Genomic DNA, 13,660 nt, shown 5'->3' with positions numbered 1-13,660 from the left:
ACTAGAGCGGTCCCAGCAGCATTTTACACAGCACCCAGAGTCTGTTCATACGTCCCCAGCCCTTACCACCATCACTACCACCACCATCAGTCAACACCACCATCAATCTCCACCTCTGGAAAGAGTAGTCCTGCCCTAATCCAAGTCACCCCCCACAGTAGGTTTTACCTTCATGTTGAGGAAGCTTCCTAGGTGCTTAATCAAGAGCTAGAGTTCCCTGAGGCTCAGACAGTGGAAAGGGCCCGAGCTCAAGCTCCATGGAAACCAGCTGTGTGCCACAAGAGGGAAAAGTGGAAGAAGCTGCAGTGGGAGACAAAGCCTCGGTCCCCCACCCATCCACACACACCTACACTCACACACGCGCACATGGGCGCGCACGAACTACCGTTCAGGCAGTCAGTGGGCAAGAGGAAAGATGAATAAGGACCACACAGGATCAAAGGATGAAAGAGTCCATCCAGGCATAGTTCAGCTAGTTTGGGGCCCCTGACTGCAATGTGAAACCTCCTGCTGCTGCTAGGTTTACAAACAAGCCCATTGCCCTGTGCCTTCTAATATCATTGGTACTGAAGACCCCATCTGGGGGCTTGAGCCCCCTCAGGCTTCCCAGGTGGGAAGTGTCACTCCCTGGGGGTGTTTATTTGCCCTCTTGTATTTTTTCAGTCCTTCTACAGAATTTTCTCTGAAATGTTCTTCCCTCCACCTCATCTATCAACATTTTACCCCTCCTTCAAGGCCCAGCATAAAAGCCACATCCTCCATGAAGCCTCTCCCCATCCTCCAACCTCCACCTCCTAGAATATCTCAACGCTTCTGCAAATAATGAATACAATGACATAGTTGTAGCCCTTAGTCTAGTTCAGCACGCAATCATTTAAAAAATTATTTTGTAGATTATTTTTAGCTCACTCTTTCCTACCACGTTTTTCAGTCTATCTTCTCTACTGCCTCCACCACACTGCCTTACATAATCCAAAGCACAATAAAATTGACATTTAATTAATTGACCAGTCTTGAATTGATTTGGCGGCACCGGAGAGATGGCAAAAGTGGCCATCCGCAGAGAATCATTTGGGAGCTGTTCAAGGGGTGGGGGTGGAGTGAGGGAAGGGATACTTGGTGTAACCTGAGTCCAGGCATGAGTCTGATGAATGTAGAAGCCTTGGCTCTATTTATCCAGGTGGGGATCGGGCTGGTAGATTGGAGAAGGGGGTTCCTTTTCTAGTTGGGATATTTGTGTGGTGTCTGGGGTTACATGGTTTTGAAACCCCTCTGAGATTGGACTCAAAAGGCCAGAGTTACAGTGGCCAGGTCATTCAAGACTTCACTTACTTCCTACCACACTCAACTTGTCCTTTGCCCATTTTAGGGTAGGCTGGGAAGAAAATTCCTTATTCCTTGAGCTCTGCCTCCCGACAGGAGAGGATGCCCACTCAAAGGAGGCATCTCCAAGCTCCACAGGACTGTCCTCAAGCACAGTCCTCATTCCCTGTCCTTGCAACACTAACCCAGACACACTAGAGATGAATTCCTAAGTCCAGGATATTTCCAGGCAGTTGAACTTTGTCAGAAATGAAGTATCCAATACAGATAATGTAATAGCTCTCCATGGTCACCAGATGGCACTATGATATCACGATTAAACTCAAATGCAGTACCCTTTTTTAAGAATGAGAAATTTTTTCCCAAATAAAAAGGTAGAAAAAGAAAAGAATTAACAGTTTTTTGATTGCCTGCTATGTGTCAGACTCCATGCACTATGCTTTAAAAATGAGAACTCATCTGAATTCACTTAAACATATGAAGTGTTGTCATTGTCTGTTTTTCAAAAATGACATGAAGGAACACAGAGGCTAAATAACATGTAAATAAATAACTCAAGGTTGCTGGTCAGTAATTATATAATGATTATTAATCGGATAATAATGTCCATTTGATGCCTAACACTTGAGCTTTTCCGTGAAAATATGCTGTCTCCAGAAAGTGGTAACATCTTCCCTACATCTGTATTACCACCTGTGTATCCATAATACCATACTAAGAAGTGTGCAAATAGCACACCAAATGTTTCTCTCAGAATCCTTAACTCTCTAACTTACACACTCATGTATATACTTAAGTATGCACATATATAATGTCAGTCGACTTGGTCTTCCCAGAATAAATCCAGTGCATGAACATGTATCAATATGTATTGGATAACGACATAAATGACTTTCAAAATAATAACGTTGGGTGAAAGAAGGGAAAAAAAGGGTGCATCCTGCCTGGTTCCATTCACATAAAATCTCAAAAATTCAGACTACTCTATCAGTTCATTTCAGTTCAGTCACTCAGTCATGTCCGACTCTTTGTGACCCCATGAATCACAACACGCCAGGCCTCCCTGTCCATCACCAACTCCAGGAGTTTACTCAGACTCATGTCCATTGAGTCGGTGATGCCATCCAGCCATCTCATCCTCTGTCATCCCCTTCTCCTCCTGCCCCGAATCCCTCCCAGCATCAGGGTCTTTTCCAATGAGTCAGCTCTTCGCATGAGGTGGCCACAGTATTGGAGTTTCAGCTTCAGCATCAGTCCTTCCAATGAGCACCCAGGACTGATCTCCTTTAGAATGGACTGGTTGGATCTCCTTGCAGTCCAAGGGACTCTGACGAGTCTTCTCAAACACCACAGTTCAAAGGCATCAATTCTTCGGTGCTCAGCTTTCTTCACAGTCCAACTCTCATATCCATACATGACCACTGGAAAAACCATAGCCTTGACTAGACAGACCTTTGTTGGCAAAGTAATGTCTCTGCTTTTTAATATGCTATCTAGGTTGGTCCTAACTTTCCTTCTACTCTATAGTAATGTAAAATTTCTCATTGGTTGCCTGGGGAGGTGGGAACAGGAGAGAGGAAAGGAATACATAGTAACCTGAGGATCATTTGGGGAGTAATGATTAGGTTCATTATTCTGAAACTTTGTGTATCAATTGTCAAGTTGGTTACATAACTCTATGTGCATGCTAAGTCACTTCAGTCTTGTCTGACTCTTCACGACACTATGGGCCGTAATCCACCAGGCACTTCTGCCCATAGGATTCTCCAGGCAAGAATGCTGGAGTGTCTTGCCATGGCTTCCTCCAGGGGATCTTCCCCACTTAAGGATGGAACCCGTCTGTTAGGTCTCCTGCATTGTCAGCCAGGTTCTTTACTACTAGCACCACCTGGGAAGCCTACTCAATTATCTGCATTTCTCAAAATGCAACTGAATTTTAGTATAAATAAATTTTTAAGAAATAAAGAATTATAACACTTTAACCATCTCCCTCTAATCTTTCAAAGTTTCATACATATTATATCTGAGTACATTAAAAATTCCTCCAGATAATGTTACAATTTTTTGCTTTCAACAGGCCTACATATTTTAAAGAACTTAAAGGGGAGAAAATAGTTTTTATATTTACCATTTTGTTTCACTTCTTTACTCCCAAAGTTCCAAGATTCTCTTTAGTATCATTTATATTCACCCTGAAGAACTCTCTGTAGCGTTTCTTTTAGAGCTGTTGATGAATTCTCTGTTTTTCCTTCATCTGAGGATATCTCTATTTTGCCTTTATTTCTGAAGAATATTTTTGTTGGATATAGAGTTCAAAGTTGGCAGTTGTTCCCTTTAAATGATTTAAAGACATTATTCTTTTCTGCCTTCCATGGATTCTGATGAGAAATCCACAGTATTTCAAATTTTTGTTAATATTATGTGTATTATGTGTCATTTTGCTCTATATGCTTTCAAAATTTTTCTTTTTCTTTAGTGTTCAGCAGTATTGTTATCTATCCAGGCAGGATTTTCTTTATGTTTACACATTTGGATTTCACTGAGTTTTTGAATGTGTAAATATGTCTTTGATCAAATTTTGGGACATTTCCAGCAATTATTTATTCAAAAATTGCTGCACCAATTCCTTTTTCCATTCCCTCTGGATCTTGTGACATGAATATGAAATCTTTTTATATTGTCCCGGAGATCTTGGAGGTTTTGCTCATAATTAAATTTTAATTTAAAAATCTACATAGTGTGAATGATTTGATAGAAATATGCATAGAGAACTGTTAGATACCAAAGAGGTATGCACAATCCCAGGGATCAGGAAAGGCTTTCTGGAAGGTGCTGTCTAAGCTGAAATCTGATGGATGAATACAATTGGCCAAATGAAAAGGGAGGGACCAACAGTTGCAGGTAGTAAGAATGATGTGTGCAAGTGCAGAGATTTGCAAGGGAGCATGCAATGTTTGGAGAAAAACAATTCATTATGGTTGAAACATATGGTGCCAGTGCAGAAATGATGAAAGGTGATGTTCAAGGAGTAAACAGAATGAATCATGAGAGGTTGTATATTTCAGGAGAGGAAGTTTTGGCTTAACCAATCCTGGGAACAATTGGGAAACAGAAAAAAAAATACAATGTCAGTGGAATTTTTTATTCTAATTCTGTGAAATATGCCATTGGTAATTTGGTAGGGATTGCATTGAATCTGTAGATTGTTTTGGGTAGTACAGTCATTTTTGCAATATCGATTCTTCCAATCCAGGAACATGCTATATCTCTCCATCTCGTTGTGTCATCTTTGATTTCTTTCATCAGTGTCCTATAGTTTTGTGCTTACATGTCTTTCACCTCCTTAGGTAGTTTAATTCCTAGGTATTTATTCTTTTTGTTGCAGTGGTAAGTGGGATTGTTTCCTTAATTTCTCTTTAGCTTCTTTTTTCTTCTTTTTGCTTTTCTGAATTTTCTCAAGTTTCTGTAATGAACATATATCATTTTTTATTATAACAATTTTAATAAAAAACATGACAAATATCATACAACTCACCAATTTAAAGTGTACAGTTGAATGGTTTTTGGTTTATTTACAGAGTTGAGCAACTATCATCACAATCAATTTTAGAACAATTTCATTGCTTCCAAAAAGAAACCCTATACTCCCCACTGCTTCCTAATCCCCTTCTCCTCCACTTTAGGAAACCACTAATCTACTTTCCCTTGTGGCTCAGCCGGTAAAGAATCCTCTTGCAATGCAGGAGACCTGGGTTCGATCACTGGGTTGGGAAGATCCCCTGGAGAAGGGAAAGGCTACCCACTCCAGTATTCTGGCCTGGAGAATTCCATGGACTGTATAGTCCATGGGGTCTCAAAGAGTCAGACATGAGGGAGCAACTTTCACTTTCACAATCTACTTTTTGTGTCTATGGATTTGCCTGTTCTGCACATTTCTTGTCAATAGAATTATACAAAGTGTGACTTTTTGTGTATGGCTTCTTTTATTTAGTACAATATTTTCAAGGCTCATCTACACTGTAGCATGGATTAATACTTCATTTCTTTTTATCTCCAGATGATCTTCCCAACCCAGGAATTGAACCTGGGTCTCCTGGATTGCAGGCAGATTCTTTCCCAACGGAGCTATAGGGCAAGCCCCAGTATTCCACTGTATGGACATACCGCATTTCATTTACTGACTCACCACTTGATGGAAACTTGGGTTTCTTCCCCTTCTTGGCTATTGTGAATAATGTTGCTGTGAACATTTGTGTACACATTTTTGTGGGGCCATGTATTTTCAATTCTTTTGGGTATGTAGCTAGGAGTGGAATAGCTGGATCATATGATAACTGTATGCTTAACTGTTTGAGTAAATGACAGATTATTTACCGAAGTATCTGCACCATTTTGCATACCCCATAGCAGTGCATAAAGATTCCAGTTTTTCCACATCCTTGCCAATAATTGTTATCTGTCTTCTAAATTACTTCCATCCTAGTGGGTGTGAAGTTGCCATTTCATGGTTCTGATTTGCATTTCTCTGGCTTTGGGTGGACTCAGGGAGTTGGTGACAGATAGGGAGGCCTGGTGTGCTGCAGTTCATGGGGTCACAAAGAGTCGGACACGACTGAGTGACTGAACAGAAAGGAACAGAACAGATGGCTAATAATGTTGAGCATCTTTTTCATGTGCTTATTGGCCATTTGTACATCTTTTTTTGAAAAGTATCTACTCAAATCCTTTGTCCATTTTTAATTTGTTTGTCTTTTTATTACTGAGTTGTGTGTGTGTGTGTACTAAGTCGCTTCAGTCGTGTCCAGTTCTTTGTGATCCTATGGACCATGGCCTGTCAGGCTCCTCTGTCCGTGGGATTCCCCAGGCAAGAATACTGGAGTGGGTTGCCATGCCCTCTTCCAGGGGATCTTCCTGACCCAGGGATCTAACCCATGTCTCTTATGTCTCCTGCAGTGGCAGGTGAGCTCTTTGCCACTTGTGCCACCACAGGTGGCCTTTATATATTCTGGATCTAATTCATTTTACAGATATGTAATTTTGCAAATATACCCTCCCATTCTGTGAGTTGTCTTTTCCATTTGATCATGTTCTTTGTTTTTCTGTTTTTTTTTAATATAAATTTATTTATTTTAATTGGAGGCTAATTACTTTACAGTATTGTATTGGTTTTGCCATACATCAACATGAATCCGCCATGGGTGTACACGTGTTCCCCATCCTGAACCCCCCTCCACCTCCCTCCCCATACCATCCCTCTGGGTCATCCCAGTGCACCAGCCCCAAGCATCCTGTATCATGCATCGAACCTGAACTAGCGATTCGTTTCACATGTGATATTAGATGTGTTTCAATGCCATTCTTCCAAATCATCCCACCCTCACCTTCTCCTACAGAGTCCAAAAGACTGTTCTATACATCTGTGTCTCTTTTGCTGTCTTGCATACAGTTATCATTACCATCTTTCTAAATTCCATATATATGCATTAGTATACTGCATTGGTGTTTTTCTTTCTGGCTTACTTTACTCTGTATAATAGGCTCTAGTTTCATCCACCTCATTAGAACTGATTCAAAAGTATTCTTTTTAATGGCTGAGCAATACTCCATTGTGTATATGTACCACAGCTTTCTTATCCATTCGTCTGCTGATGGACATCTAGGTTGCTTCCATGTCCTGGCTATTATAAACAGTGCTGCGATGAACATTGGAATGCATGTGTCTCTTTCACTTCTGGTTTCCTTGGTGTCTATGCCCAGCAGTGGGATGGCTGGGTCATATGGCAGTTATATTTCCAGTTTTTTAAGGAATGTCCACACTGTTCTCCATAGTGGCTGTACTACTTTGCATTCCCACCAACAGTGTAAGAGGGTTCCCTTTTAACCACACCCTCTCCAGCATTTATTGCTTGTAGACTTTTGGATAGCAGCCATTCTGACTGGCGTGAAATGGTACCTCATTGTGGTTTTGATTTGCATTTCACTGATAATAAGTGATGTTGAGCCTCTTTTCATGTATTTGTTAGCCATCTGTATGTCTTCTCTGGAGAAATGTCTGTTTAGTTCGTTGGCCCATTTTTTGATTGGGTCATTTATTTTTCTGGACTTGAGCTGCAGGAGTTGCTTGTATATTTTTGAGATTAATTCTTTGTCAGTTGCTTCATTTGCAATTATTTTCTCCCATTCTGAAGGTCATCTTTTCAATTTGCTTATAGTTTCCTTTGTTGTGCAAAAGCTTTTGATTTTAATTAGGTCCCATTTGTTTATTTTTGCTTTTATTTCCAATATTCTGGGAGGTGGATCATAGAGGATCCTGCTGTGATTTGTGTCAGAGAGTGTTTTGCCTATGTTCTCCTCTAGGAGTTGTATAGTTTCTGGTCTTACATTTAGATCTTTAATCCATTTTGAGTTTACTTTTGAGTATGGTGTTAGAAAGTGTTCTAGTTTCATTCTTTTACAAGTGGTTGACCAGTTTTCGCAGCACCACTTGTTAAAGAGATTGTCTTTTCTCCATTGTATATTCTTGCCTCCTTTGTCAAAGATAAGGTGTCCATAGGTGTGTGGATTTATCTCTGGGCTTTCTATTTTGTTCCATTGATCTGTATTTCTGTCTTTGTGCCAGTATCATACTGTCTTGATGACTGTGGCTTTGTAGTAGAGCTTGAAGTCAGGCAGGTTGATTCCTCCAGTTCCATTCTTCTTTCTCAAGATTGCTTTGGCTATTCGAGGTTTTTTGTATTTCCATACAAATTGTGAAATTATTTGTTCTAGCTCTGTGAAAAATACCATTGGTATCTTGATAGGGATTGCATTGAATCTATAGATTGCTTTGGGTAGTATACTCATTTTCACTATATTGATTCTTCTGATAAATGAACACTGTATATTTCTCCATCTATTAGTGTCCTCTTTGATTTCTTTCACCAGTGTTTTTATAGTTTTCTATATATAGGTCTTTAGTTTCTTTTGGTAGATATATTCCTAAGTATTTTATTCTTTTCGTTGCAATGGTGAATGGAATTGCTTCCTTAATTTCTCTTTCTATTTTCTTATTATTAGTGTATAGGAATGCAAGGGATTTCTGTGTGTTGATTTTATATCCTGCAACTTTACTATAGTCATTGATTAGCTCTAGTAATTTTCTGGTGGAGTCTTTAGGGTTTTCTAAGTAGAGGTTCATGTCATCTGCAAACAGTGAGGGTTTTACTTCTGTTTTCTAATTTGGATTCCTTTTATTTCTTTTTCTGCTCTGATTGCTGTGGCCAAAACTCCCAAAACTACGTTGAATAGTAGTAGTGAAAGTGGGCACCCTTGTCTTGTCCCTGACTTTAGGGGAAATGCTTTCAGTTTTTCACCATTGAGGATAATGTTTGCTGTGGGTTTGTCATATGTAGCTTTTATTATGTTGAGGTATGTTCTTTCTATTCCTGCTTTCTGGAGAGTTTTTATCATAAATGGATGTTGAATTTTGTGAAAGGCTTTCTCTGAATCTATTGAGATAATCATATGGCTTTTATTTTTCAATTTGTTAATGTGGTATATTACATTGATTGATTTGTGGATATTGAAGAATCCTTGCATCCCTGGGATAAAGCCCACTTGGTCATTATGTTATGATCTTTTTAATGTGTTGTTGGATTCTGATTGCTAGAATTTTGTTAAGGTTTTTTTCATCTATGTTCATCAGTGATATTGGCCTGTAGTTTTCTTTTTTTGTGGCATCTTTGTCAGGTTTTGGTATTAGGGTGATGGTGGCCTCATTGATGATGTTCTTTGAAGCATGATGTTTTTTAGTTTTGGTAATGTCCGATTTATTTTTTTTTCTTTTGTTTATGGTTTTGATGTGATATCTAAGAAACCATTGTCTAATTGAATGTCACAAGATTTATGCTTATGTCCGCTTCTAAAAGTTTTGTACTTTCAGCTCTCACAGGTAGATTTTTGACCATTTGAGTTAATTTTTATTGTTGATGTACATCAAGGGTCCAAATTCATCCTTTCAAGTGTGGATGTCTAGTTGTCCCAGCCTCATTTGTTGAAAAGACTATTTTTTCCACTACTGTATAGTTTTGTCACTCTTACTGAAAACCAACTGACCATAAATGTATGGGTTTATTTCTTAGCTTTCAATTCTATTTCATTGATCTATATGTCTGTCTTTATGTCAATACTACACTGTCTTGACTACTGTAATTTTGTGGTAAGTTTTTTTTTTTTTTTTTTTTTTTAACTTTTTGACTGTGATGGGTCCGTCACTGTGCAGGCTACTCTCTAGCTGAGGTGTGTGGGTTTCTCATTGCAGTGGCTTCTCTTGTTGCTGAGAATGGGCTCTAGGACACATGGGCTTCAGAAGTTGTGGCTCCTGGGCTCTGGAGCACAGGCTCAATAGTTGTGGTGCATGGGCTTAGTTACTCTGAAGCTTGTGGGTCCTTCCCCAACCAGGGTTGAACCCCACGTCTCCTGTGCTGGCAGGCAGATTCTTCACCACTGAGCCACCAGGGAAGCCCTGTAGTAAGTTTTAAAATCAAGAATTGGAGATTTTAAATTTTGTTATTACTTTTCAAAATTATTTTAGCTATTCTGGGTCTCTTGAATGTCCATATACATTTTAGGGTAAGTCTGTAATTTCTGCAAAAAACCAGCTGGAATTTTGACAGGGGTTGCTTTGAATGTGTAGATCAAATTGGGTAATATAGACATCAAACAATGTTAAATAGCATTTAATTTAAAACATCAAAATGAACATGGGACATGCATTACTTTTTAGATAAAAGTAAAACTAATATCATTTACTGATAAAATTGTACACTGACTCCGTTTATGGCCCCCTTCTCAGCAAGTGCCCTGTGTCCCTCTTGTATTATTTCTATCCGGTCCTCTAGAAATAGAAACAAAGACCTTGCTATTACAACTGTGCTGTGCATGCTAAGTTGCTCATTCACGTCCAACTTTTTGCAACCCTGTAAACTGTAGCCCTCCAGGCTCCTCTGTCCACAGGGTTCTCCAGACACAAAAACTGGAGTGGGTTGTCATGCTCTCCTCCAGGGGGTCTTCCCAACCCAGGGATTGAACCCACGTCTCTTACATTTCCTGCATTGGCAGGCAGGTTCTTAACAACTAGTGCCACGTGCGAACTGGAGCATATCAAAAGCAGGCAGTTCTGATCCTGAGAATTTTTGGTTTTGCAGACTCACTGTTCATAGTGTCCCAGGCTGGACCAGGGTAAATGAAAACTACCATACATCAAGAGAAATACTCTTGGCCAAGTCTGGTGCCCTGCATTTTCCCACAACATGAACTCATTCCATCTTTACAATGAACTTACATTGGTATAACAATTCCAGTTTTACAGATGATGAAGTGAAAGCCTGGGGAGTTTAAGAAATTGGATTCAACTTACAGGGCTATTCAGTGGCAGAGGTGGGAATAAAGTTGTTCTAACTTCAGAACCTCTGATGGGCCAACTGCTCCCATGCCCTGAAGCCAGTGAGTGTATGAAAACATCTGTCCAAGCCCCTTTAACCCTGCTTCCCAGACCTAGCAGAGGGAGTGTCACTTCCTTTCTCTGCACTTTCTTAGGCTGTTGAGTTGCTGCCATATTCTCCCTACAGATGTTGAGGGTCGCTAGGGAAGTCTGTGGTCTGTGTTAGGTTTCTTATCCCAGCTAACCTGGACTCTTGCACAGTACATCTCTCCAGAGAAGCTCTGCCCAGAGATGGGCGTTGCCTTTTATCCCAGGGCTGGACTTAGAGTCAAACCAATAACTCTTATATTTTTGGATTTTAGAGTAGACCTTCTCACCTGGCAAAACCTTTGAGATACAGGTCTCAGCAACAATTATGTAAAGAATCCATTTTACTCTGTAATGGAAAATGTATGTGTGTCTAGCTCTAGACCACTATAAGGCCATTTCCAAGGATTCTGAATATATTGAACCTATCCAGGTTATTGGTCAAGGACCGTAACTTCTTTTTTTAATTAATTAGTTTATTTTAATTGGAGGATAATTACAATATTGTGGTGGTTTTTGCCATTCATCGACACGAATCAGCCACGGGTCCACATGTGTCCCCCCATCCTGAACACCAACTCCCTCACCACCCAATCCTTCTGGGTTGTCCCAGAGCACCAGTTTTGAGTGCCCTGCTTCATGCATCGAACTTGCACTGGTCATCTATTTTATATATGGTAGTAAACATGTTTCCATGCCATTCTCTCATCATCCCACCCTCGTTTCCCCCAACAAAGTCCAAAAGTGTGTTCTTTACATCTGTGTCTCTTTTGCTGCCTTGCATATAGGATCATTGTTACTGTCTTTCTAAATTCCATATATATATGCATTAACATACTGTACCTTAAAATTTTTTTTTAAATTTTTAATTGAGGTGTGGTTGATTTACAATGTTGTATTAATTTCTGCTGTACAGTAAAGTGATTCAATTATACTTATGTATACATTCTATTTTTAAAGTTTTTTTTTTCCACTATGGTTTATTACAGGATATTGAATATAGTTCCCAGTGCTATACAGTAGGATGTTGTTGTTTATCCATTTTATATTTAACAGCTTTTATCTGATAACCTTAACCTCCCACTCTATCCCTCCGCAACCCCCTACACCTTGGCAACCACAAGTCTGTTCTCTGTGAAGGACCATACCTTCTTGAGCATCAAAGTGAGAAGAGAATTAGCTTACCTTCCAGGATGGAGGCTAGGCTGCAGCAATTGGAAGGGCAAATCCAAACGCCATGAAATAGAGAACACCGTGTGATTCTGAATGTTGGTTATTACAAAGATGCCCCCTCCTCTTTTTAGTCTGTGAGTTCTCAGCTTCAGAACTAATTATAGCGTTGGCTTTATATGTTTTTCCTATGGGATTATCATACAGGAACAGTTTGCAATCACAACCTATAGTCAGGGTTCTTCAGCATCTTTTTTTCTACTCCCTACAGGTCTAGGGTTCATTAATTTTGATTTATTGATGTGAATTTCTTATGTGGTTTCTGTACCTCTCCATGGATTTATAAGCAAGTGTCATGGTTTCTTTTTAGGAAGTGTTTGACAAGCTATTGAGCTTGATATGAGAATCCACATGAAGGGCATGCACTGGAGAGCAAGGGGCCTGTCCTGGTGATGCTAGAGAGTCTATGGAAAGGATTTAAGAAAGGTCATGACTTTGTCAGATTTTCTTTTAAGAACAGACACTAGCAGCAAACCAGTCTTTTAGTTTCCATTCTTGGCACTCTTCAGGCCTTCATTATTTATTTTGCTGCAATATTCCCCAAATAAATAGTGGAGGTAAAGAGTAAGGGACAGTTGAAAAGATATTTAATAGGAAGACTCATAAGAACTTGGTAACTGAGGAGACAGTATGGGTAAATAAAATGAAGAGAATCTCAAGGATTACACCCAGGTTTCTGACTGGGGTGGTGATGGGAGACAGAACAGAACACAGGGAGAGGCTCTGATATAGTGAATATTAGTTGATGCATTCAGTTCGGGACAATTTGAGTGTTGCGTGACTTTGGGACACATTAGTGGAGATTTCAAGTGGGTAGATGGGTTTACAATCAGGATCTGAAGTATAGAGGAGACATATGGGTTGGAGATATTACTTAGAGAGCTATGCTATGTGGGGGGTATGGGAGACTTGGGTGTGAATAAAATTGACCATGAGAGAATCCTGGAAGAACATCCACATGTGAAGGATGATTAGAAGCAGGACTCTGAAAAGGGAACTGGATAAATGGAAAACAGAGAAGAGAATGATCAGGAAAAACTGGTCACAGAATCAAGAAGAGACAGAGTTTCAAGAAGAAAGGAACAAGGATTTTCCTGATGGTCCAGTGGTTAAGACTCTGCTCTTCCATTGCAAGAGGCTCAGGTTTGATTCCTGGTTGGGGAATTAAGATCCCACATGCTGCATGGCCAAAAAAGACAGGAAGAAAATTTCTTGAACTGAATAACAATGAAAATACAACATATCAACTTAAACATTTTTTAAAAAAAGAAAGAAGAAAGGAATAGCCAACATTCACTGAGTTAACTAAGGTTTGTAGATAGCTGCTGTGTGCCTGGGGATGCCTCAAGGAATTAAAAAAAAAAGATCTTTGCCCTGGTGGAACTTACATTCAACTGGGAAGAGTCAGAAAACAGATAGATGAGATAAATGAAATAGTAGAGTATGAAAGTAACTGATAGATATTGTTAGGAAAAGGACAAGGGAAAACATATCAGGAATTCTGATGGTGGAATTGCAGTTGAAATGGGGTAACCAGGTTGGCCTCACTGAAAAAGAAATATTTGAGCAAAGACCTGAAGGAAGTGAGACATGAGATGT

This window comes from Bos taurus, chromosome X (genome assembly GCF_002263795.3).
Source record: "Bos taurus isolate L1 Dominette 01449 registration number 42190680 breed Hereford chromosome X, ARS-UCD2.0, whole genome shotgun sequence".
NCBI classification, from domain to species: Eukaryota; Metazoa; Chordata; class Mammalia; order Artiodactyla; family Bovidae; genus Bos; species Bos taurus.
The sequence above is the reverse complement of the archived record's forward strand: the minus strand, read 5'-3'. Positions refer to the sequence as shown.